We start from the raw sequence: 25,016 nt of genomic DNA, 5'->3' as shown, positions 1-25,016 counted from the left end.
AAGAGGTTAGCAGCTGAGTTTCCCACAAAGAGGCGGTTTCAGCCACTGGATCCTGCTGGTCGGCTGAGAGGCAGACCACGGCCGAGCCTTCTGGGTCTCCGCCCCGCCCCGCCCCCCCCCCCAGCAGGGTCTCGGCCATTAGTGGCTGCAGGGCGGGGCTGGGGGCTGCCTGGGAGAGCAGGGGGGCCATCGATCGCCAGAAGCAATTAATTGTCCAGGTCAAGAGACGGTGAAAGAGATTTGTCACCCGAGGCCCAGGGGATATTCCAGGGACTCCAGCAGCCCAGGGCAGACAGGATGGTTCCCACTGACCTGGTCCGGAGAGGGATCAGGTCCTTGCACCCTTGCTACGTCGTCCTTTCCTCCCCCTCCCTCTCCTGGCCTCATGCTCCCCCACTGGCTGGGCTCAACCCTCCACCGACGACTTCCCCATCCTCAACACCAGCCCTGGCCCCGGCCCCCGCCCCGGCTCCTGCCTGCGTGACCTGTGCATGGGGAGGGGCCACACAGACGGGGACAGTAAGGCCCAGTAAGGGAGCCCAACAGAGTCCCCGAAGCCCAGGACCCGGCCTGAGCCCCGGATTCAATCCAAGTGCCCCATGCTCTAGCTGGGCGACTGCCCCACACCTGTTGCCGAACTTCGCTGAGGCTGTTTCTTCTGCTGTAAAAAGGTAATAACCAGACTGGCTACAATCAGGCCGGCTGGGGCTCAAACTTCAGCTCTGAAAAGGCTGAGGGGTCACCTCGCTTCTCTGAACCTCAGTTTCCCCATCTATAAAACGGGGATGATGCTGCGGGCTATTTTGTAGGCCGGCACGCACAGCACCATTCAAGCTCAGTTCAGGGGCTCAGCTCAAACTTGCCATTGGGGTTGGTCAGGCCAGCTCCCCAGGAGCCAGAGCTCCGCCCCCAACCCCATTCAGATGTCTGTCGACTCTCCTAGCACCTCGGACACCCACACTCAGCCCCTGAGCCGGGCTGGGATGAGAAGACACAGGCTCCCGTCCCAGCCTCCACAGCGGGAGCCGGTGGGAGAATAAGGCTTCAGTGGCCACCATTCATTCACCCACTGGGCTTGGCAGCCGGTCGTCCTGGAGAATAGAAGGGCCCTGACCTACACGCACTCCATCCGGGATCTGGGAGGAGGGAGGGGTTGGTGCAGGGCATGGGCCTCCCCCATCAGCCTCCACTGGCTTTTAGCCCCTTGTTTCTGCACCAAATCCCTCCACGCACACCCAGACACGTGCGGCCGCCCCGTCACATCCACTGACCCATGTGCAAAACATCAATAAACACGTCCTTCCGTGCCCCCGGTCCACAGATGGGAAAACTGAGGCCCAAGGAAACCAGCAAGGGGGCAGCCTCAAACCTGGTTCTTTCTGATGGCTCATATGAGCATGAACTCGGCTCAGCAGGTGTTCAGAAGCCAGGTCACTGGGGCCAGAGGCAGCACTGAGTCAGAGCGAGAAACTCAGCGGAAACCGAAAACAGCCCAGGGCCCCCCTCCCCCGTCCCCCGTCCCTTCCCCCACCCCGTGCTCCCCAGAGTGAGCCTCGCTGAATCACAGCACCATGCCCTGTGTTGGAAAGTTCCTGCTACTGTAGACAGGTGGGGGTGGGGGACAAGGGGCGGCGAAAAGCTCACTGTGCCCGGGGCCCTCTCGGGGCGCAAGAAAGCGAGCAGCGCTCCATGCACCCTGCACGTGAACTGGCCCCAGAGCTGCTGGATCCCACCCACGCTCACCCCCAACACAGTGCCCGCCCCCACCCCCACCCCGCCCCGGGGGCCCATCAGCCCCAGAGGAGCGCTGCCCCTCAGGGGTGTCCACGGCTGGAGGGCAAGCTGGCAGGAGAGCGAGAGCAGGCACAGACTGCCACCAGATCTCTGGCTGGGCTTAGCCCACGGGGGAGGCCACAGACCACACACGTGGGGGGCCTCAGGGTCCAGCCCCACGCCCTGCTTCAAGTCCTGGTTCCGCTGCTTCCTAGCTGTGTGACACTGGGCATTTGCTTCACATCTCTGAGCCACAGAGACGTGGGCACAGCATGAAAAGGGGACCTCGGTTGGCCCCGCCCCCCCTGCCCAGAGCACAACCCAGATGCTGGGTTCCTGGGGCCCCGATGCCAGGTTCTTGCACTTGGACGCTCGGGCCGGATGGTTCTTCCCCGTGGGGGCCCCTTGCCTGTGAAATGGAAACTCTCGCCTCCTGGGGACTGACGAACAGAATCGGTGAGCAAACGCATAGGGGCGCCTGGCAGACGGGAGGAGCTCAGCAAGCACCTATCTTTTTCAGTTCCCGAATTGTGTGTGTTTCTCTCTTGAGGTGACATGCACGGAACGTCAAAGCGAACAATTCAGTGCCACCGATGACATTCACGATGTGGTGCAACCACAACCCCCATCTAGTTCCAAAACACTTCCCGGACCTCAAAGGAAAGGAAAGCCCCGACCCGTGAGCCGTCACACGTTCCCCAGCCCCCCACAACCACTCCTCGGCCCCTCTCTCTACAAGTCGGCTCGTTCTGGACATTTCCTATCAACGAAATCACACACTACGTGGCCTTTTGTGTCCGGCTTCTCTCATGTAGACGTTTTCAAGATTTGTCCGCATTAGACACGCCTCAGCACTCCATTCCCTGTGATGACTGAATAGTATTCATCGTATGGATAGACCGAGAATGTACTTCTTTAAGTTTATTTATCTTGGAGGGAGAGAGAGAGAGTGAGAGCAGGGGAGGGGCAGAGAGAGAGAGGGAGAGAGGGAGATAGAATCCCAAGCAGGCTCTGCACTGCCCGAGTGGAGCCCGACCCCGGGCTTGAACTCCCGAACTGTGAGATCATGACGTGGGCCAAAATCAAGAGTCGGATGCTTCACCAACTGAGCTACCCAGGCGCCCCAATAATATAGTTTTAAAACAAGAAAAATAAACGCTATAACACAGAAATGCAACATAAGGTACGTAAACACACACACACACACACACACACGTAGACATGAAATATTTAAAACTTCGTAAAATTATAAAATAAATAACCATAATGACTGTGGTGATGTAGAATCTGGTCAGTGGGAGGAGCCAGCTGGCAGGAGGGGAAGGGACCTCGGGGCCCCAGAGCTGACATCCCCTCCCTTTGGGGCCTTCCCTGCTCAAACTTCAGGCCTTCCTGGCCCAGGCCCGACGGTGTTGTGCAACCATGAGCCAACTCCTCACCTGCTCTGGGCCTCGGCCTTCCCATCTGTAAACAGGGGCCACTGGACAGGATGCTCTCAGCCCCGGGGAGAGAAAAGGCTACAGGAGCCAGACTACGGGCACCCTACAGGTGTGGGACATGTCACCCGGGAAGGCAGACGGCCACCCTGTGCTGGTGACACAAACGACAAGCGGCTCTGGGATGCCTAGGCACCCTGCCCAGGGACACACTCTGGGCCACAGAGACGTGGGCACGGCATGAAAAGGGGACCTCGGTTGGCCCCGCCCCTCCCCCCCCTCCCCCCTCGCCCAGAGCACAACCCAGATGCTGGGTTCCTGGGGCCCCGATGCCAGGTTCTCGCACTTGGACGCTCGGGCCGGATGGCTGTTCCCCGCGGGGGCTGCTCTGTGTGCAGCATCTCCAGCCCCTGCCCACGATGCCTGCGGCCCTCCCCCAGCCGCTGCCCCGCGGGCTTAACAACCGGAAGTACCTTCAGACATTGCCAAATGAACCCTGGAGCCAACATCACCCCGCTGACCCCCATCCGCACCCTGACTCCTTACGAGCCTCCCTCCCTGGGCAGGAAGCAGCAGGCACTGGTCTGGCCGGTTCCAGACACAGTGGAAGGCGCTGAGGGACAAGGGCCCTGTGTCCAGCCCCCACCCTCCCCCCTTCCCCCAGGCCAGGCCCCATCTCGCTGCCAAGGGACCCATCCGGCCACCCACACAAACTGACCGAGCCCCTACAATGGGCGCCCGGCAGCGGACAAGACAGACACAGCTCCTGCTGGCTGCAAAGTGACCTTTGGTGTGGGAAGGCCACCAAAACACAGGGGAATCAATCCACTGGGGGACTTCACACAGCAAGTGGGGTGTGAGCAAGGAGGGAGCATGCCAGGGGGGCGAGAAGGGCGGTGAAGGCAGCAGGACCCATGCAGGCCTTGGGGCCCCTGGGTTTATTCTCCAAGGAGGAGGCAGGGCCCGGACCGCCGGACACCGAAGAGTGTCCTCCTTCAGACAGGGTCCCTCTGGCCGCAGCACAGGGGACAGACCTCAGGGACAAGAATGGATTCAGAGCCCAGGAAGAGGCTAGAGCACACATCCAAGCCAGATGGCGGCAGAGGGGGGCAGATCACAGCGCCCCGTCTGGCGTCACTGTCTTTTGTTTGTTTGTTTGTTTTTAAGTTCATTTCTTTATTTTGAGAGAGAGGAAAAAAAAAAAAAAAAGAGTGAGCTTGTGTGAGCAGGGGAGGGGCGCAGAGAGAAGGAGAGAGAGAGAGAATCCCAAGCAGGCTTCATGCTGTCAGTCACAGAGCCCGATGTGGGGCTCGATCCCACGAACTGTGGGACCATGACCTGAGCTGAACTCACGAGTCGGACGCTTAACCGACTGAGCCACCCGGGCGCCCCTGTTTTTGTCGTCACTGATACGAAAGCAGAGAGGGTCTCCAGGGCAATTAGCATCGTTACCATTATTGCAGAAAGAGCCCGGAACAAAGTGGCCCAGGCAACAACAGCACGGGACTGCTCTGACTGTCACCGTCTTTGTGCTGTTAGGGCTGAGGGGGTCTCGGAGGCACCGTCCCCACCGGGAACGTCTCAGAAACGTACAGGGAGGATGCTGGGTGTCCTTGGTCGGGCCCTCGGCCAGCGAAATGGGCCCACGCCATGAAAGTCACCCTCCCCACTCAATTTTCAAATGACCTGGCCATTTAAAACACCTACCAGAACCAATCCAAATACTAGCTGTTTAAAAAAAAAAAAAGTCACGGGGCGCCTGGGTGGCGCAGTCGGTTAAGCGTCCGACTTCAGCCAGGTCACGATCTCGTGGTCTGTGAGTTCAAGCCCCGCGTCGGGCTCCGGGCTGATGGCTCAGAGCCTGGAGCCTGTTTCCGATTCTGTGTCTCCCTCTCTCTCTGCCCCTCCCCCGTTCATGCTCTGTCTCTCTCTGTCCCCAAAATAAATAAACGTTGAAAAAAAAAAATTTTTTTTTTAATAAATAAATAAATAAATAAAATAAAAAAGTCACTTTCATGTGTTTCCAGTACTGAAACCCTTCTGATCTCACTTCTCTCCAATCTCTACTTAGTCATTCTGAGAGGGACACAGCAGTTCCTTACTTTCATTTCCCTTTATACTACAATTGGGGCGTCAGACTGATTTTTCGTGTTGTTGTTGTTAAACTCTGTGTAAAGTCAAGGCTGTACGAAGGAGGCATTTCAGTGCCTAAGAGCAAAAGGGAATTTTTCCGTGGACATGCTGTAAATATTGTTGCGGGGGGGGGGGGGGGGGAGGCGGGGAGGTGGGGTGCTGTGTGGCCCTGGGAAAGTTAACTGACCTCTCTGAGCTGTAGCTGCTTGCCTGTAACTGGGGGAAAGTGATCATCACCGCTAGCTCATGAGATTGAAAGGGTCAAATGAAAGGCTGTGGCGTGTGCTTTGCCACACACAGTCCTAACCCGCAGCTGAAGGGGGCTGAAGGCAGGTGAGGGCAAAAGCCCCCAGCGCAGGCCCCGGCTGGGCAAAGAGTGGCGGATAAAATCCTGAACTCCCTGCCTGGGCCAGGTGGCTCCTCGCCTGGCTTTCATGTCTAGGAGATAAGCTGCCTGCTCAAGTTCACGTTCGGATCAAATGAACCCACTTAATCGCCTTAGGGATCTCCACTGAGCCGGCTCCTTATAGGCCTGGGGGGGAGGGCGGCCGAGCTCCCTTCCACCGAAACCCCCACCCACGTGGCCAGGCACAGAGGGGACGCCGTGGACGCTCCACCCGCACACCCCACTCCTGCCCAGCTGGCTGCGATGACCCAAGGGCAGATGCCTGCACGCTGGCCTGCAGCGTCCGTGCTCCCCGTCACAAAGCACACGCTGTGTGCGTGTGCCTGAGCAAAGAACTCGCTAATCCCCATGGCAACCCACGAGGTTAACTGCTACCACAAACACCACTCTCCAGATGGGGAAACTGAGAGCTAGAAAGGAAACAGCCAGCCCGAGGTGACGGGGCTCCTCAGAGGGTCACCTGCAACCCTCAGGACAACCTTGGCCCCATTTCACAGAGGGGGAGACCAAGGGAGGAACGGGCCTTGAGTCACCACCATGTCCCAATGCCAAGCAGGGGCGAGAAGGGGGCCACATGCCCGCCTTGTTCCCGGACGAGTCCCAGCACCTAGGACAGCTCCCAGCACACAGTAGGTATGTCACGAAAGCATCCGAATGAGGAAAAACTACACGTTGGACACAGACGCCAAGGAAAACTCTCCTGGGGCCTCTGTGCCTTCCAGACAGTCCTCTCTGAGGCCCCGTCACGTGCCACAGGGGTCCTGGGGGGAGGGGGTGACTGTGCCCCCCAGAAGTCATTTCCGGCAGCCCCAATGGGTGGAGAGTATCACCGACTGCCTGGGTAGAGACCAAGGATGCTGTTAGACACCTTCTGATGAACAGGACAGCCCCTGTAGGTCAGAACCCCACCGTACCGCATGCCTTCAAGCATCAATTGAGCACCTGCTGTGTACCGGGCTGCACAAAAACCCTGCAAGGAGGCAAGGCCACAGGGCTCTGAGGGGAGAGGTTCCACGGGCCGTGTCACACGGCTACGGCAGGGCAGCGGCGGGACCCAGATCCGGCTGATATAAAGCCCCACCCTGAGCCGCCAAATCCCTGCCCGACCCATGAGGATTCTGGCCTCTAAGAGTAGGGGCCACAGAGCCCAAATATTTCACCGCTCTCTCGCCCCACGGTCGCTTCAGGGCAGCAGAGATCAGAGCTGGCCCTTTCCATCAAAACCCACATACACCAAAATGCCGACGCTCTCTCTCCGGGGTGGTGGCAATGCAGTCAAGATTTTTTTATGTGCAGGCTTTTTGTGTTTTTAATTCTCCAACTCAGAGAGGACACATTTGTTCTGCTTCTAAAAATCAAAAGTCTTTTTTGCAAGGCAGCTATTAAACCACATGCCCCACCCAAGGGCGTGGCCGTAGGGGGGGGCCCACACCCCAAAGCAGAGAGGGTCGGCCAGTGCAGCCCCCGGGGCAGAGCCTGCTGGCAACGTCGGGAGGAGCCACCGGCCAGTGATTTCCCTCCCGGGAATACACAGAGGAGACAAGACGCACGTAAGCACCCAGAGGCCCTCGGAGAAGGTTCAAACTCGGCAATCACCCCCAGCGGCATCTCCGGAGAATACACACCAGTCGTATGTCATGTATCCCCAAGACAAAATACTATCCGTACAGAAGTTGAAATCCATCACCTAGATCTAACTGCAGCAACACAGTACAAAATCATAATTTTAAAAGATTATAGTAAGAGGAACCTGGGTGTCTCAGTCAGTTGAGCGTCCGACTCTTGATTTCAGCTCAGGTCATGATCTCACAGCTTGTGAGTTCAAGGCCCGCATCAGGCTCTGCGTGGACAGCATGGAACCTGCTTGGGATTCTCCCTGCCCCTCCTCTGCTCGTGCTCTCTCTCTCTCTCTCTCTCTCTCTCTCTCTCTCAAAATAAAGAAACATCAGGGCACCTGGGTGGCTCAGTTGGTTAAGCATCCAACTTCAACTCAGGTCATGATCTCGCAGTTTGTGGGTTCGAGCCCCGCGTCGGGCTCTGTGCTGACAGCTCAGAGCCTGGAGCCTGCTTCGGATTCTGTGTCTGTCTGTCTCTCTCTCTCTCCGCCCCTCCCCCGCTCACACTCTGTCTCTCTACCTCCCTCTCTTCCCGCTCTCAAAAATAAACATTAAACATAAATAAGAAAAAACATTTAAAAACATAAATACAATAAACATCAAAAAATTAATCATAATAATAGTAACAATAATTACGGCTATAAGGCTTTCAATGCCTTGTACGTTACACTTCTGAGCCTCAAAACACTTCTAGAATGCAGGTCGTGTTTTGACCCCCATTTTACATATAGGGAAACTAAGGCACAGAGGGCTGCAATACGATGCCCGAAGCCTCACAGCTGGTAACAGGTCCTGGGGGGATGGGAACCCACACCACCAAAATCCCTGCTTGCAGCCACACGCTCTGCCGCCTGTCTAAGCAAGGACAGGAAATTACTAGGTGCAATTCTATAAAAACTGTCGATATTCGACCGCTTTTGACCTACAAAACTGGCAGAGTCCACACCTTAATAGCAAACTGCAGACACAGCGCGCACACAGAGAGACACATCCGCGTGCATTTTTCCAGCCCAGAGACGAGCTAGGGCCCCAGGCCGTGCAGGGATCCACACAGAGGCCAGCAGAAGCATGAGTGAATGTCTAGTCGAGAAGTGGTGGCCTCCAGGGAGAGGACTCGGGTGACCAGAAAGTCACCTGCAATTTTTTTTTTTTCTTTTTTTTTTTAAGAAAAGGCAGCCAGCCACCTTAGCCAGCAGCCCTGAGCCCGGCCTCTTCAACCAAGGCTGGCTGGCACATTCCCACCCTCTCCCCTTTCCCTGACAGCTTCTCTGCCCCCTCGACCCCACACAGCCCATCCGCGAGCAGCAGGTCCCCAGGGCCTGCTCTCTGGAGCCACTGCGGGCAGGAGAAGCTCTCCCCACCTAAGGATCTAGTTTCATTTAATTGCAGGCTTCAGGTTTCTGGACGCAGGCCCAGAGGCCTTCAGGGCCAGAGGTGTGGGCCATTTTCTTCCTCTTTTCAATAAAGCCGGGAAGGAAGCAGCGTGTGGTGTCACTTGTCTGCTCCGAGAATCTGAAACACCTGTCCCTTGGGAGACCCCACCCAGAAGAATCGTCCACAGCTCGTCACGGGTTGGCAGACAGGCTGGGGACCTATTTTTTTTCTGGCCATCACTGGGGCCAAATACCCTCACTGGATTTGAAGGAATTAAGAAACACACACACACACACACACAAGCCAGCAAACCTGGCCTCCCCCGCCCCAAAGCTTCCGAAGGGCCATGTCTCTGCCTCCAGTCCTGTTTTGCATTCCATTTTTTCCCTAGCATGGCGCTTGGCAGTTTGCAGTCCCCTCTCCTGGTGCCAAGCCCCTCACCCATGGCCCCGGGTCAAGGCCCAGACCCTGAGCAGTCACCCGACTCCCAAGGTCACTGGCTGCAGCAGTGGGGACACAGCAGCATCGAAACGAGCACGATGCTCCCGGCTGCTGGTCCTCAGGGCAGATGCAAGGCTATGTATGAGTTTCCTCCTGCTGCTGTAGTCGATGGCCACGGACGGGGCCGGCTCCAGACAGCATGCAATTTATTATCACAGTTCTGGAGGTCAGCAGTCCGACCCGGATCTGACAGGAGCTAAAAGCCAAGGAAGGTGTGGGCAGGGCTGTGCTCCTCCCGGAGGCTCCGCGGGAGAGTTCGTTCCCGCATTCCTTGGCTCCGTGCCCCCTCCTTCGACCTCAAAGCCAGGAGGACGGCGTCCGCAAACCTCTGTGACTCTGACCTCCTGCTTCCTCCACATAAGGACCCTTGCGATTAGTTAGAGCCCACCAGGATTATCGGGGATAACTTCCCATCCCAAGGTCAGCTGCTTACTAGCCCTTAATCTCAGCCACATCCTTAATTCCCCTTCGCGGGGTGACGAGTCGCCGTTCCCAGGACACGGGCAACTTCGGGAGGAGCCCTCATTCTCCTTACCACAGGCCCCCAATACCTCTGAGCTTCGAGGAGACTGCTCCTACAGCCCACCCCCACAAACCCTGAACTCCAAAAGGCAACTGCCGGGGCCTCGTGACTCAGTCTCTCCGCTCCCGCAGCATGAGCAGGCGTATGCCCAGCTCCGGTCACCGGTACGGTGAACACACGCAGGGTGTGGAGTCCAGCCTCTGATGAAAATGTGAACCAGGCAGAGTCCTGTGGCTTATCAGCAGACACTTCCCTGTCTGAGATGACAGCAAATAATGCAAATAATTTGGCAATCGATATGCCTAGGCAAGGTTTATTTCTCTTTTTTTGGACCGGTCACCAGCGGCCCCATTGCACATCCCACAATCCAGCAAGATCGCTCGCAGGGAAGCTTCCCTGCGGAAACCTATACTTATCCACGTTCAGGCTCTCTAGGCCAAGAACGGTGGGGGCACCAACAAGGCACGTGACCTCCGTGGAAGGGGAAGGCTTCCCAAGGTCCAGCTGACCCGCAGCAGGGCACTTGTGCTGGGAAAAACGTCCAGGGGATCCAGCCGTCTTGGCCTTCACCACGCAGCTGGCGTCGGCCAGAACCCGGGGTAGGGTGGTCAGCGGGGGCTGTGTCCAGCAGCCAAGCCACTCAGGACATCCCCGGTGCGGGTCAGCACCCTCCCCCCGACGGCTGCCACCCCCTGTCCAGCAGCCAGGGCCCCCCGGGGACCTGACGGTCCAGAGAAGGACCAGATGAGCCCCACCCCCTAACAACATTAACAATATTAACCGTGAAAACACAAAAGGTGAAAGAGGGCAGGATGAAATGGCTCTTTCTTGCTTGAAAGCCTTGCGCGTCTCTCTCCTGCCAGGAAATCCGAGGAGTTATACAGAGGCCCAGAGAGGCGGTGCAAAACCCACACGGGAACCCAGCAGCCGAGATGGGTCTCAAATGCCCAGTGCCCACCCCACGGCCCGTGTCCCAGTCCAGGATCCTCGGGGCAGCCCCGTCTCCTCACGTCCCCCCACACCCAGCTAGACAGGTCCCGCGTCCCCTCCCCAGATTCCCCGGATATCCCCCCCCCCCACTAGCCTCCCCCACCTCCAAGGCAAAACCCATCCGCAGCCCCCTTCAATGTCAAAGCACCCACCCTGCCCTCCGCCCCTCCCCGGCCGCCATCCTGACACCCTGAAGACACTCTTTACAGCACAGGAAGCACAGAGGCGTCCTGAACACACGGCCAGGGGGCTCAGGGGCACAGAGAGGGCAACGAGGGCCCAAAGGTCACACAGCAGACCTGCAGCACAAGGCTTGGGGTGCACACACGCCTCCGCCCTGGTGTGCCCAACGGGAGAGGGATGGTTCTGTGGCGAGGGGGCAGCGGCTGGGCCCAGGTGCCACGGGATGCAGCTTCCTGCCCACTGCTGTGCTGCGGCTGCCATTTATAGTCCACACGGCGGGCTCAGCTTCCTGCACGGCAGAGCCGGCCACGGCCCAGGAGCCTGCAAGGGTGACCCCGAGGGGGACAGGGCGGGTGGGGGCAGAGAGGGGACACGGACCCACAGTCCAAGGGAAAGGGAGGCCCAGGGAAAGGCCGGCCCCCGCCTGTGACGACCGCCCACCGAGGAAGGCACTTACGAGCTGTGTGCCCTGAACCAAAGACACTACCACCCTGTGCCTCAGTTTCCCCATCATGAAACGGGGGAAGAACGGTTCTGGCCACGTGGAGTTAACATGGGGTTTAAATGATCTACCATAACATGGGCGCTCGGTGAGCACGCCCGTCTCGCCAGCCAGCTCAGGGCCTTTTCCCCGAGCACCCCGGCCCGGCCCAGCCCTGCCCAGAGACCAGACGCAGACGGTGGGGAGGGAGCTGACGTGCACACTTGTCCACAACAGGTCATCAGAGGTCACCCCCAACACCCTAACTCACCCCACTCCCCCATGAGGCAGGAAATATAGCTACCCCCATTTTATAGATGCAGCAACTGAGGCACCAGGGCAAAAGAAGAACTCTGCTCAAGAGAAGGAGGAGGAGTCCGCAGGTCCTGGGTTTCCTGGAGTTAATGAGTCTCTCTCCTCACTCACCAGACAGCAGGTATGTCCCAAAGGTCCCAGAATCCCCCTAAAGGCTGCCTGTGCCTAGTCTGTGCCCCTGCAGAGCTCCCTTCCTGGGAAGGGGGCGTGGCAGGGCGCACCAGCCAGAAAGGAACCACCTCAGGCCACAGTAGTACCCAGAGGCCACCTACTCATGGAACACAGGCTTTAGGTACCCCAGGCACCTGGGGTCGTCTGGCTGTGATGTCCCAACCTTGCTCCAAAAACATGGCACAGAGAATATCCATTCAGCAAACCGAAAATGCCAACAGCACACGTGCTGAGCTGGCCGAGGTCTTTCTCTGCGCTCTCACCAACCAAGAGAAGGCGGCAAGCCCTCGCAAGGATGACCTCGCTCAACCCCTCAGCAGCTTCCAGGGACAAGTCGCCGGACTGTGCCCATTTAATGGATGGGGAAACTGAGGCTTGACTCCTTATTATCCCCAACCCCAGGCACCTAGCTCTGCTCTGCAGAACTCACAGTTGTGCAGATATCAGCAGGGTGGTTCCCTCCAGAGACAAGGGGCGGAGTGGGGGGGGGGGGGGGCGGTGTCGGCTCCATGAATCTCCCAGCCCATAATCCTCAGCCCTCTAGGCTCAGAGACCCATCACTCCAATCTCTGCCCCGTCTTCACGAGGCCTGCTCCTCTCTCCCATCAGGGCTCCTGGGCGGCTCAGTCGGTTAAGCATCCGACTCTTGACCTCGGCTCAGGTCGTCATCTCACAGTTCGTGGGTTCAAGCCCTACGTCAGTCTCTGAGCTGACTGTGGAGCCTGCTTGGGATCTTCTCTCTGCCCCACCCCCATGCGCTCCCGTGTGTGTGTGTGTGTGTGTGTGTGTGTGCGCGCGTCTCACTAAAAAAATGACACCCATCATGTTAGATTTGGGGCCCACCCGTCTCCAGCATGGCCTCATCCTACGTTATTACACCTGCAACAACCCTATTTCCACACGAGGCCCCATCCTGAAGTTCTGGCGGAACATGACTTTGGGGGACACCATTCGACCCAGTACGATGGCCTCGATGGGGTGCAGGGAGCAGAGACGGGGAAAGTGAAAATACCTAAACTGTCCCGTAGGAGAGAGGGAGGGCCGGGGGGCGGGTGAAAGTGGGCAGCTGCCCGCCCCCTGCTTACACGCCCCCCGACACCGGGTCACAGGAACCACCCACGAGCCACCCGCACAGCCACTGCCCGCCAGAACCCCACCAGGTGAGCCTGGCCCCAGGCCTCGGGACCCTGAAGGGGGCCCCTGATTCCTGCCGGGCCCGGCTCCAGGCCAGCGGCCTGGGGGACAAGCCACGTGGAGCCCTGGGTAGTGCGTCCCCGGCTCCCCACCTCGGCCAGCAGGCTTGCCTCCTCGTTAGCCTAATGAGCAGGGCCCGTGCCAGGCAGTTGCCATGGCCACCGAGACACCACCGCGGCACCGGGCGATGCTCCCAGAGGGTCCGCGGCGGGCACAGGGGTTCAGCGTGAGGACAAGCAGGGGCCTCCAGGGCAAACCCTCTCCGTGGGGCCCGCTGCACCCCCTCCGGGCCTGGCCTCCAGGCCTTCTGACTGCCAGCGTCTCCCAGAGAGGCCCCCGGGGCCACAAAGAAAAATCCACACCCCCCCCCCAAATCCACACCCCTCCCCCGCAAGCCCTCCAGCCCTGCCTGGCCAGAGCGCCCCCCCCACCACCACCATGCAGCACACAGCGACGCTGGAGGCCCGCCCGGGGGAGGTCGGAGGTCCGCAGGCGCCTGGGCAGACAGGCCTCCAAGGCAGTGAAGCGTGCTGGGAAGTCCTTCTGGGCTCTGAGTAAGGTCAGGGCACAGTACCGCTGGGGCCCCCTGCAGCTGCGTGCGGAGCGGGGGGCAGGACGGCCGCCGGGGGACCAGGGAGGAAGCTGCTGCCAACGTGACAGGTGGGCCGCCAAACGAGAGGGCAGCCTGGGAGACCTCGGGGTCTCCGGCCCATGCCCCACACCCCAGGAGGAAACCCAGGAGGAGGGTCTGAATGAGGAAGGACCTGGGCCCAGTTTGGGACATCTTGGGTCTGAGGCCCCTTAGGGACATCTATGAGCCACTGGCAGGAAGCCGCTGGATCCACCTGCCTGGTCGCAGGCTCCCTGGGTGCACGAGCCGTGGACAGGAGGGAGAGGGCAGGCCTCGGCCTCAGATGGCCCCTCAGCCCCACTCTGCTTTACCACCTTCGGCGACGATGTGTGTCATTCGTCACCCCATTTCGCTGGTGGGTAAACTGAGGAGCTGTGCGCACAGGCTCCGTTTCTCGTCCAAGTCACATCACATAGCCAGCAAGAGGCACACGGGGGGGCCAGTCCCGGGAGATGGGAGGCAGAGAGGCTCGGCCACTGGACCCACAGGAGGGACGGAGCCCCCGGGGAGCCTCCGACCCTCCCAGTCCCCCCCCCCCCAACCCCGCAGGCGCCTGGCCACCCGGTCTCATCTAATCCCTACAACCCACCCTCCAGTTTACTCTTTGCCCCACTCCTTTCTCCAGCACCAAGAAACATCCCAGGGTCAGCAGGAGAAAGCAGGGGCGTCCGAAAGGGTCAGCAGGGCCAGGAGGCTGGAACCAATGCCCTAGGGGACGGGACGGCCACACCAACATTCTGAGACCCCTGGGTCCCGGGGCGCCAGATCCGGAAGAGACAGAAGTGACACTCGACCCTGGGGTTGTGAGCAGGGTATCTGCTCCGCTCCGGGGCCTTCCCTGGGGCATCCAGGGAGGACCCCTGTTGTCACCTTCCCAAATCCAACCCAACATGCACATCCAAAGATCCTGGTTATCATCACCCAGGGTCTGATCTTAGTTAAGACACTCCACAGGGCCAGGCCTTGGTCTCCTCTTGGGACCGTGAGTCAGGAGGCTGCAGGGTGTCATCTCCCCAGGTGGGGGACCCAGCACCCCCCAGACACACACGGGGGCCCAGGCATGAAAGTATCTCGTAGAGAGTTTTCCTTGTCTTCACGCCCCCTGCCTGCCCCAGCGCACCCCTCAAGAGCTGAGACAACTTTCAGGAATGCGTATGGTTAAGATGATATCACAGAGCAAGGTCAGGGCAGAGAGCAAAAGCAGGGAGAAACTACTAAACTCAGGATGAGGCGGGTGAAACAAAAATACAGACCAGACCAGACTGCTGAACGCAGGCTGCAAATCTGGCTCCGAGTTTCCTGACGGCCAAAGCAAAGAGGGAAACAAGATGGGGAGTAAGTGGCTTTCCCAAAATTGTGAAAACGATACGGCACCACACAAAAGGAGCTCCAGCAACCAGCCAGCACTGCCACGGCCACGATTACGGTCTCAGGCATCACCTGCATCAGTCCAGGCTGCCCGCTGCCTTAACGGCCCCCCTTTCCCGCCGAGTCCTACAACCGCAAATTATGACCATGAGTATCAGCATCACTTGGCCGGTGACCCGGGCCAACAGGAGGGGTTTTAGGGCCTGCATGGTAGGACTCTTAAACTCCTCTCTGGGCCCCAGTTTCAAAACCAGTCAAAACCCCAGAAGGTCAAGGCTGACGTGAAAAAGAACAAAGCAGCTCTCTACCAGGGGTGAGGCCTTGCACGCCTTCAGGCCTCTGTCACAAAGCCTGGACTTTTCCCTTGCAGCCTGAAAACAGCCTCAGACAACACATTAATGAACGGGCATGGCGGGTTCCAATAAAACTTTCTTATGGACACGGAAATTCGGATTCCATACAATTCTACAGGTCACAAAACATTATCCTCTTTTTATTTTTTTTTTTTCAGCCATTAAAAAACGCAAACACCCTTCTTAGCTAGCTTGCACACCATATAAAGACAGGAGGCAGGCTCGCTTTGGCCTGCGGGCCTCCGGAACAAGCTCCAAGATATGTTATAATTGAGGGGAAGAAAGCAAAATGCGAATAGGGTTCATTGAAGGCAGGCAGAGGGCCAGACTCTCTCTGAGGGGAAACTTTACCTATCTGCCTGCCTCAGGGGACAGAAGCTGTGAACTGTTTTAACTGTTTCTCTTAATGAAATTACTTTCTTTTTTTTAAAAGATTTTATTGTTCAAAGTAACCTCTACAGGGGCGCCTGGGTGGCTCAGTCGGTTAAGCGGCCGACTTCGGCTCAGGTCATGATCTCACGGTCTGTGAGTTCGAGGCCCGCATCGGGCTCTGGGCTGACAGCTCAGAGCCTGGAGCCTGTTTCAGATTCTGTGTCTCCCTCTCTCTGACCCTCCCCCGTTCATGCTCTGTCTCTCTCTGTCTCAAAAATAAACAAAAGTTAAAAAAATAAAAAATTAAAATTAAAAAAAAAAAAAAGTAACCTCTACAGCCAAAGTGGGGCTCGAACTCACAACCATGAGACCAAGAGTCCTATGTTGCCTGGACTGAGCCAGCCAAGTGCCCCAAAATTACTTTTTTTTTTTAATGTTTGTTTGTTTGTTTGTTTGGAGAGAGAGCACGCAGGGGAGGGGGGGGGGGAGAGAGAGAGAGAGAGAGAGAGAGAGAGAGAGAGAGAGAGAGAATCCCAAGCAGGCTCTGAGCTGCGGAGCCCAAACTCTCAAACTGTGAGATCAGGACCTGGGCCAAGGTGAACGGTCAGAAGTTCAGCGGACTGAGCCACCCAGGCGCTCTCCCAAAATTACCTTTTATAAAGCGCAAAGTGGGTGGCAAAGAGTCTTGAGTGCCTCACTTTTTAGTTTCCCATATTTTTCAACTGACAACAGAAAGCAACATATGCGCCCCAAAAGGTCTTCTAGTTGTTACAGAATGCGTTAATTCTTCGAAAAAAGTACGGACCGGGGACGCTTATGGACAGCAGGCCTCTGTGTCTCTGCACCGGTGAAAACAAAGGAGGCCGGACCATCCCGTCCGCGAGCCCAGCCAGGTCTGAGGCCCAAGCCGCCCCGCTCAGCCCTCAGGAGGGAGGACTGCACCCTGATCTGCACAGACCTGCAGCTGGCTCGTGGGCTCGAGAAGGGGCAGCCAGGGAAGGAAGTGGGGCAGGGGCACCAGGCTCACTGCCTGTCGGCCCAGAAGAAGAGGTCTGAAAACTGGCGTTGGGCCCGGAGTCCACAGAGAAGGCAAGACACGGAAACCACGCAGCCCAAAGGGCCCAGCGGCGACGGGCCACACGAGGCTGTTTGAATTTATTAAAATTAGGTAAAAAGTGGAATATTCCATTCCTCGGGTAGGGTCACATCAAGGGCTTGGTGCCGCGTGCGGCTACAGCTATGGTGTCGGGACAGGGCAGATCTAGAACGAGCCCCCCCATTTCAGAAAGGCTGACTGGCCGGAGCCACCCCCCAGGCCGGTGGGGACAGGAAGGGGGACGGCGAGATCAGGAGCACGGGCGGGAGGAGGAGGATGGAGGTGGAGGGGCTGGGGTCGGCACTAGGGTCAGTCCTGGGCTGTCCGGGAAACAGGGCCGAAGAAGGGGGGCTGGGTGCCCCAAGATCTGACAGCGGCACGCTGGCACCAGCCAGAGAGACAAGATACGCGGACAAGGGAAAAATCGGATGCTAAGACCCAAGCCCTGCTCCCAGGCGCGGACTCTGACTCGATCATCCAGCCCCGAGCCGTCCGATTAGGCAGCCATCAGCCACAGCCACATGTGCCTATTTAAATTTAAGTTAATTAAAATGAAATAAAATTACCCGTTCGGTCGAGCGCTCGCCACATTTCAGGAGCTCAAGGGCCACATGTGCCCGCTGGCTACAGGCCGTGCGGGCCTAGAACACTCTCCTCCATGGCAGGAAGTTGGCTGGACAGTGCGGTTCCACGCTATCCTCAGCCGTGGGCGTTATTTCCTACCCACGCTGCCCTTCGGGATAAGGAAACTGAGGCCAGAAGGCCAGAGACTTCACTCAAGTTATTAGGTGACGGAAGCAGGATTCGAACCCACGTCTGACTTCAAAGGAGCCCTTTCTGGAACTTGCCCCCCCACCCTGTGAAGAGGAAGCCCAGCCCTCCCCCAGGGGACCCCCCCCACCCCGATCCCCTGTGCCAGCCCTCCCCACCCCCCAACTCTCCAGGCTGCCCAAGCCCTCCAAAACCACCCTGGCACTGGGTGATCTCAGGCAGAATGGAAAACCTCAACCTCCGGGGGCAGAGCACATCTGTCAATCACATCAACCGGTCAACCCGAGTCTCTGGAAAGCCAGGCTCAGGGCTCTACAGGGAAGCATTCACACTCCAGCCGGGTGAGCCAACATAGCAATAGGTCTCGTGACACCATCGGGTCCTCGCAGCACGAAAGTCAGAAGTATCACCACCACCACCACCACCATCGTCATCATGCCCATCTTACAGATGAGCCAACTGAGGCCCAGAGAAGTTAAGCGACTTGCCCAGAGTCAGGCGGCTGAAAAGCCGCAGAGCCGAACATCAAACCCAATGCTCACGCTTCCTGCCCCTCAGTCCTCTCCACTCCCCCAACCGGCAGTCAGCGATGTGCCCATTTTTCAGACCAGAGCACCCACACTCTGAGAGCCAGGACCAGCCCCTGGGCACACTGCCTGCACACGGCTGAGTCGGGATTTGAACTCCCCCGAACCTGCAGTGCTGAACCGGCTGCCGCAGTGAGGCATCGAGGACCAAAGGCGGCCGGTCTGTCCCTCTACTGTTCGCTTAAGAGGATTCTTTACGGATCTATGAACGCAAAGAGCCTTCCTCCCAGGGCTTGCCTGAGCCCAAACGGGTGAACAACGATGACGGTTTTGGTCACTGTAAGCAAAAGTCACGCACCTGTGTGACCTTGGGCTGGGCTGGCCCCTCTGGCCTGTGCAGCAAGGGGGAAAGTTGCCATCCACACCCAGACCTCTCCAAGCCTCCTGCCACAAAAAGACGCCAGCCACCAGCCGGCGTGCGCCAGCGTGCGGAAACTCCAGGCCACCGCCCTCCTCTGCCGCCACTTTCTGAAGCCCCGTTATCCGCCCTGCTAAATAATTCAAAGGCATGTTTTCGTTTCGAAATAAACACAGCCGCCAAAGCGAATGCCAAATTTGCATGAATGTTTAAGTTAAAATGAGACTTCAAAGAAATGCCAGGCCTGCCCCAGGCACTCCCCCCCTCCCCAAATCTTGGGGAGAACAAGTTACTCAAGTCTCCGGCCCCCCTGGGGCAAAGATCTATAGGTGCCGCTCCAAGAAGTAACAGAATTTCTTTCTTGCTAACGTGGGCGCCAGCTCCACACCTCAGGTCTGCAGCCCTTGCATGATGGTGAGTAATCAATCCCGGGTCTTAACGCTCGGTTCCACATCCAAAAGCGTGTGACCTTGGGCAAGTCACCAAACCTCTCTGTGCCTCAATTTCACCACCTATAAAATGGGATAATAACAGCACTGACCTCACCGGGGGGTCACCCAGAGGGAATGAGCGGCTTCCTGTCGAGCAGAGCCTGGCACGCTGTGCTGGCGGCTTTGTTACTGCGTTAAAATACAGCTTCTCCAAGAGCAGGAGCCCACTTGACGGGATAAAATCCCTTCCGGGCCCCCAAGGATCCTCAAAGGATGCCAGCTGACCTTTCCTAAGCACCTCGTGGGTCCCTGGGGACCACACACACACACACACACACACACACACACACACACACACACCCTTGGGTCAAGGCCTTCTAAGATGACAGCCCTCCCCAGCTCCCCTCCTGGCACCTTCCCCTGGGTGCCTGGGGCAGGAATTACCAGCTCCAGCAAGCTGTTCCCTTCAGAGGTGTCACCTGGGGAGGCTGCTGTTGGCGTCTGAGACATGAAAAGGAAACAGAGGAGGAGGGAAAAACAGACACACAAATAAAAGCTCTCAACCCTCTCTTGTTCAGAGGCGGTGAGGGCCATGGGGGGGTTTCATTCAGAGGGCTGAACCAAGGAGAGACCCCAGCTCTCCTGCCTGGAGCATTTCTGCTTCTCAGAGACAGGAGCCCCTGAGGCTGGGTCATGTGTAGGTGGGACCCCCCCCCCCAAATCTCAAAGTGAACCACCAAGCTCACCCACGGGCCTCAGGTGGGGGGTGGGAACACAGAACACAGAACATGTGCCTGAATGGCAAGCCACTGTGGGGGGGGGGGGGGGCGGGGAGGGGGGGGGTGGGCAGGACTCCTGGGGCGGCTTTCCAGCATGCCAGCGGGTCATACCAGCCTGGCCAACCCCCCACCCCCACGGCCTGGAGAACAATCACGCCCTCCCGGCTCGGGGCTTTCATGCAGCTAAATGCGTGTTTGCAGAGCTCTCAAAAATCTTTAGGAGGTGGTACGAGCATTATTAATTGGGGGAAAAGAACGGATTATGCCAAATAAATCCTTCCCACGTGGCCGAACCCTGGCCGGAGGAGGGAGGGGGCGCGCGCAGCCCCACGAGGGGTCTCCATCCCTCACGGGGACCTGACAGCCACATTACCATTTACATGGATTTATCAATAGTATTGATCCCCGAGCAAGCATAAATAGCTCGGTGGGAAGAGGCCAGGGCTGGGGCCCCGCTGGGCTCCCGCCCCCACGTCTGGGCACCGCAGACTCCCCGGGCACCCGGCAGCAGCGGCGGTAAATTTCCAAGCAGGGACCAGGCTGGCGGGGAAGCCAGACAGCGCCGGGGACGCCCTCGCGGCTCCGCGCCTGCTCCGGGACCTGCGCGCGCCCCACCGCCGGCTGGGTCCGTGCATCCGCTCAATGGGTTGAAGGCACCACCTGGCTTTCCCCATCCGCACCGGGCGAAACACGGAGGGAGGGGGTGGAAAGAAGGCGCCCTCCCTCCACCAGATCCCCCCTTCCCCAGCAAAAGGCAAGTCGGCCGGTCTCTCAAAATTTCCAGACCATCGGATTAAAGGTCAAGTTTCAGAACCTGGCAATAACAACAACAACAATAACAACAAAACAGTGGTCACAGTAACATACACACAAATACCTTCTTTGTATTACCTCTCTCAGTTCTCACAACCACCCCGGGAGCTTGGGACTATTACTACCCCACTTTGCCGATGAGAAGCCTGAGGCACAGAGAGGTCAAGTAATTTGTCCCGGGTCATGCTGCCAGTAAACTGCCAAAAGAAAGATTCGAACCCAAGGAGTTGAGTTGCAGAGTTGGCAATGAAAGGCTCGGCTGGCTATCCCAGCTCACTTCTCTTCCTTTCTGGTTGCTTCCCCCAACCCAGCAAAAAAAAAAAAAAAAAAAAAAAAACCAGACCACCCACGACGAGACACACAACAATGCCCTGGGACGCCCTCCCAGCTCACGCCTGGCCCTGAGAGCCCCTTATATCAAAGCAGCCGCGAGGACCCAGATCTGGTTTAAAAAGGGCAAAGTCAAGGCCACCGATAACACATCCCAACGTGCCCAGAACTCCCCCATCCAGCCCACAGGGATCCTCTCCCCCTCCCCCGCCCTCCCTCACACATCCTTCCTCCAAATCTGCAAAAGGGAAAAAAAATAATCATAATAAAACCAGTTCTCACCAACGGGGGGGGGGGGGGGGGGAGGGGGGCGGGGAGGAAGGGAGGAGGCTGAGCCGACAGAACAGATCCGCCTCCGCTGCCTGCACCAGACCCTTGGAGAGCCGGAGCGCGCGACAGGCGGCGGGAGGACACTAGCTTCCAAAAAAATAAAGCTACAATGTAAAAATAACGCCGGGCGCCCCACGCTAATTGGGCCCCGGCGACGGCAGCTCACAGGTACAGCCTGTCTCTCCCTCCCTCCCTCCCGCCTTGCCCTCTCTCTCCCTCCCTCGGGCTTTTTCCTGCAAGCGCCTGGGGTGAGGTAGGCGCGCCCCACGAGTACCCCCCCTCCCCTCCCCCGCCCCGCAGGTCTCTGGGGATGCACCCCCAGCACTAGGGCCTGGGGCCTCCGGGTCCAGCCCAAGTGGGATCAGCTCTGAATTCCAACTTCCCAAACTAGTGGCATCCCAAGTATCCGCACAGCCCGGGGGAGGGACCAGGAGGCGGCCCAATGAGGCGTCACCAGCCGCGGGAGGCAGGCCCAGACAGCAGGAACACCGGCCCGCGGGGGAGGGGGGACCAAGGGGCGCCTCTCCCGGGGGGACCCCCCCACACGGTGCCCTCCGCTCCCTCGCTCAGGAGCGACCCCCGCCGGCCCCCGCCCCCAGCTGGCGGGAACCCGCCACGCGCCCTTCCACGGCAACCAGGCCGGGGAGCACCGGGTGCCATCTCCAGGGGCTCCCCAAACCCGCGCTGCCTGCTGGAAAATAAGACGCAGTGTCACCCCCCCCCCCAGCCTGGGGCTACTTGGGCAGGAGGCAGGCGCATGGCGGCCATGCCCACAGGTCTGGGGCGCACCGTGGGGGGCTGCCCTGCGCATTTGCAGGGCGTCCCCCCGCCCGTCCACCCCCACGCCACTTCCCTCCTTCCCGCCCCCTCTCAGGGTAGCTGGAGTTCCCCTAAGTTCCCCAGCGCCCCCACGCACGCGGGCCGCAGTGTCTATGGGGCGCCTCTCTCGCCAGCAGGCCACCCCCCGAGAGCGCCAACTCAGGAGTGCAGGGGCCCCGCCAACTCCGCCGCGTGCGCCGCCCGATCTTCCCCTGATCCCCCGGAAGCGCGACCCGCGCCTCCCCCCGGCCCTCCGCGGGGACCCCCGGCCCCAACTCACCTCGCTGAGGCGGCGGCGGCGGCGCCCGGGCTCGGGGCGCGCTCGGGCCGCCCGGGCGCTCAGGCAAGTGGCGGTGCCGAACGGGCTGGGGGCGCGCAGCAGGCCCGGCCTCCAGCCGGGGCGCGATCCTCCCGCCGCCGCCTCCTAGGGCGCCTGCCCAGGGTCCCCGGCCCGCAACTTGGAGCGCATCTCCGGGCGCACGGCGCGGGCGCACGGCTCGGGCGGGGCGCGGGCGGACGCGGGGCTCCGGTGCGGCCCGGCCTGCCCGCAGCTCCGCTCCCCGGCGGCGGCGGCGGCGGCGGCGGCGGCGGCGGCGGTAGCGGCGGTGGCGGCGGCGGCGGCGGCGGCGGCGGCGGCGGCGGCGGCGGGAGGGGGAGGAGGGGGCGGGGCGGGAGCCCGGGAGGCGGTGGCTCGGCCTCCCCGCTCCCGGCTCCCCGCCCGCACCGACGCGCCCCGGCCCGGCCCCCTCGGGCTCCTTAAAGGGCCCGCGTCGCCTCCCCTGGCCCTGAGCGCACCCACTCGCGCGCGCACTCGTTGCCACACTTGCGCGCGCGCGCGCACACACACACACCCTTACACTTGGGCGCGACGCCGTTTCTTTTTAGCAGCATCCCGGAGGAGGAGGGGGTGGGGGGGAAGCGCCTCCCCATCCCGCCCCCTCCTCCTCCTCCGGTGGGGCTTCGCGCCATCCCTCTCCACCCTAGCCCCAGATACTTAACTGGAATCGCGTTTCAGCTATTAAATTATAACTCAAGAGTGGCGGGTGGATAGGGAGGGGGCGTGCGGGGAGGGCCACACACAGATGCGCAAGGACCCGCGTGGTGGAGCTCACTCTGGGGCTGCAGCACACAGTAGGGAGCTTAACCCTCACCAGCAGACCGCGGGGCAGCAGATGTGGCCCAGGCGAACTCAGCGCACCGCACACGTGTGCGTAGCCCGGCCATAGGCTCAAATGTAAGATCACCCGCAGATAAACACGGGACACACACACACACACACACACACACACACACACAAGTTCCGTAGACGGGCAGGCACGCACACTCGAACGTCCAGTTCATTAGGTCGGGATTTCTGGCTGTTTCCACACACAGTAGGGACTCAATAACGTGTTGCTGCGTGAACGCCCATTTGGGGACATCCGAGGACACAAATGCACAGACTAGATGCTGCAAGCCTGTGGTCGGATACACACACACCCAGGAGCACACCCTCCTCACAAGCCCAGACCGCACAAGCGTGCAGGGTCACAGACAAGCACACACGTGGACGCTGGGAGACAGGCACAAGAACCGCCCCCCCCAGCCGTCCTGACCATTGTGCGCCCCGGTTTACCCCCTCCCAGGGGGCCCCCCCAAGCTAGGGGAGATCTTTTCAAACAGCAGAGGGCAGTGGGAGCCCCAGGCCTGGAGCCTCCCTCCTCCTCTCCTTTCCCCTAAGATGCTGGAGAGTTTGAATTTTTGTTTTCAGTTCAGCTTTCCTTTTTTGGAGCGACGTCTCAGCAGATTCAGTCCTGCCATCTGCCAACATCTGAGAACCCCCCGGGGGAGTGGGGGGTGGCTGCGGTGGGGAGGCGGCCGCGGGCGGTTTCCAGGGGCCCGGGGGCGGGCGGTTTCCAGGGGCCCGGGCGTGTCCCCTGCCAGCAGGCAAGGGTTGCCTGACTCCCTGGTAGCAGTTTGTCCTTCTCTGCCCCCTCTGGCTGCTAGTTTTCCTTTTACTGGGGGCGGGGGGGGGGGGGGGGGGGGCGGAGCACCTGGGGCTGACAAAATCTGGGGAAAAGGGAAGTGCATACAGAGGAACAGTTCAGAGTTTGGAACCAGAGGGGGATGTGGGTCACCGGCCCCCGCCCTCCCCGTCCTGGCCCCACCGGCTCCCACTGCTGCCAGACCGTGGGAATCCACAGGCAAAAAGCCAGACCTGCAGAGGAAAGGCCTAGCCCTCCCGAGGGGCCTGGGGAAGGGAGGGCAGGGAGGGCACCGAGGCAACTGGGAAGCCCTCCTCAGCCACCCTCCCTGCCCCCCAGTGTCACCTGGGAACGCTCCCGAGATTTGCATCTCAATGAGATCTGCTCCGGGATTTGGCAACGGAGGCGAGGGTTTGGGGTATCTTCGGGGGTTCCTCCTCCCAGCTTCTGCCTCCCGAGGTTGCCCCCCTAGGGGGCTTCGGCTGAGGCTGTGGGCAAAGGAGGGGGTCAGGCAGGCAGGGGGACTGTCAGCCTTGTAACGTCCCAGGGATCACTTGGAAACCCCTCAAAGGGAGCCTATAGTAGAGACCCAAAGGTCAGTGTCCTGGGACCAACCGTGTTACAGATGGAAAAACTGAGGCCAGGAGAAGGGAGATGTTTTTCTGAATGGGGTTTGTTCTCTTTCTTGCCCTCTCCGGTCGCTCTGTTATTCCCATCCTCATGGGCTACAGGGAATAATATTGGTACATGTCCGCAGGATCTCACAATTTCCTCCCCTCCCTTCAGATGGGGGGCTCCTAGGATTGACCGCACGGATGGGGAAACAGACCCAGAGAGATTAAGAACCTAGCTGCCGGACTCACTCAGCTAGTGGTTCCAGATGGGCGTTCCAGGCCCTGGCTCTGAAGAGATGCGCTG

General features: G+C 59.4%; 1 protein-coding gene across 36 annotated transcripts in view; it reads right to left on the bottom strand.

Moving 5' to 3' along the window:
• Nucleotides 1–22,683, bottom strand: part of NCOR2 (nuclear receptor corepressor 2) — a 213,623-nt gene extending 190,940 nt beyond the window's left edge. For 35 of the 36 annotated variants that reach the window (XM_045457250.1, XM_045457224.1, XM_045457216.1 and 32 more), the window contains exon 1: nucleotides 640–650. The gene's annotated coding sequence lies outside the window, so the exon portion shown is untranslated. Of the gene's footprint in view, nucleotides 1–639; nucleotides 651–22,414 lie in introns of those variants that run through there. The other variant, XM_045457218.1, reaches the window with a different exon arrangement.
• Between the last annotated feature and the right edge of the window lie 2,333 nt (nucleotides 22,684–25,016).

The sequence above is a fragment of the Leopardus geoffroyi genome, chromosome D3 (genome assembly GCF_018350155.1).
Source record: "Leopardus geoffroyi isolate Oge1 chromosome D3, O.geoffroyi_Oge1_pat1.0, whole genome shotgun sequence".
In the NCBI taxonomy this organism is placed as follows: domain Eukaryota; kingdom Metazoa; phylum Chordata; class Mammalia; order Carnivora; family Felidae; genus Leopardus; species Leopardus geoffroyi.
Note: the sequence above shows the minus strand (reverse complement) of the source record. Positions and strands in the feature narration are given on the sequence as shown.